Source organism: Vanessa atalanta, chromosome 11 (genome assembly GCF_905147765.1).
Source record: "Vanessa atalanta chromosome 11, ilVanAtal1.2, whole genome shotgun sequence".
NCBI classification, from domain to species: domain Eukaryota; kingdom Metazoa; phylum Arthropoda; class Insecta; order Lepidoptera; family Nymphalidae; genus Vanessa; species Vanessa atalanta.
Window position 1 is genome coordinate 12160596 of NC_061881.1, and position 1631 is coordinate 12162226.

Consider the following 1631-nt stretch of genomic DNA (forward strand, 5'->3'; position numbering starts at 1 on the left):
TTTTTGTTTTATTTACGGCACCCTCTTATGAAAATTAGATTTTGTTTCAAAAGGGTATTCTACTATATTTGAAAAAGTATTTCTAAATGTTGATTTTCCTAAAAAAAAGCCACGAAAAATATATTTCGGCAAATTAAACACGTTTTCTTGCTCTCTCTTATTCCTGCAAAAACGCTGTCAGTCATTTTGGTGACGCCATATTGATTAAAAACTGGTTTATGTACGACTCATTCAACGTCAACAGCTATAAATATTTGGTGTTTTCTACGAAAATAATGAATTACACTCGTTATCGTTAGTGTGGAATGTACAAATACTAGCATTAAAACTCCAGAAAAGTTGTTTATCAAAGTGCCAGGTGATATTGAAATGACAGTTTTTGCCTATCTGACGTCACACCGTGAGTGACGGCTCGTGTTTTTGGTCAATTACGACTTTTAATTTTAATATAATAAAATAATAATGCCTTTTTTTAATTTTTAACAAATTTCATAATTAATTTTTCACTACAAAAGTACTGCATAGCCGCGTCTCCGTTTTTATCATTTTTTAAGCTTGTTGCGTGTAACTGCGAAAACGAGCATAAGCACAACTACTATAGTTAAGCCAATCAATATAAAGGATCGTGATACTACTACATTATTTATCCCGTATATTTTCTATGGGTTTTATTTCAATTGTATATAATATACATATATTATAAGCATATATTATATACATTCTAGAGAAGGCAATCTGCTTGTTTATGTAGTGCTCACATAAATAACTCTCAACTCATCTTTATAGGTGATACAGCGTTCAATTTATACAGAAATGTAGTCATTTTTGAAAACAGGCATTTTTAACAAATAATTTGTCAAATATTCGTAGGTAATGTTTATTTAGTATTTTTTCTATAAGGTACAGAAAAAATCCTAAATAAACATAATATAACTATTAAAAAGAAACTAAACTTTTGTACGGTATTTTTTGTTTGAATAACTGAATATTTGGCTCACAATCCGTTTCAAAAATGTCGCGATAACGGCTAATCCAGCATTATAACTAAATTTATAAGTTAATTATAAATGTCTCGTTCTGAGTTCAAACGTCATGTCGAGCCGATAAAAAGTTCTTGGGTTTTCTGACGATAAATTCTCACTAAAAGCCCGAACTCTGTTCACGCAAAAGTGTACGTGTAATGTAAGTGTAGTGAATGAATTCGCCTTGCGCCTGAATTCTTTCCACTTGTGTCTGATTCGCCTGAATCAAATCGGAATATAAGAGAATAGAAAGTGCACCTGTGTTGGCGCACACACGCCCTGTAATATGTCCTGCGTAGCTGGCTGGTCTCCCTTGAGATGTTCCACCGTGACCGAAACCAATCAGGACGTTCATCGTCAAACTATAATATAATTTGACTTAAAAAGTAGTTTTAGTGCAAGCAATGCAAGTTAAATAAATCTAAACGAATCTAATCTACAAAGTTTCTTTGTCTCAACGAAACTCCTACAATTTCAGATTCATATGAAATCTAGCCTCTTCGAATCAAAAGAGTGGTAAAACCTAATAAAATATCGAGATCTTAAATAACCAATAATATTCTCTTTGGAATCGCAAAAAAATGTGTTTTGAATATTGGCATAGTTGTT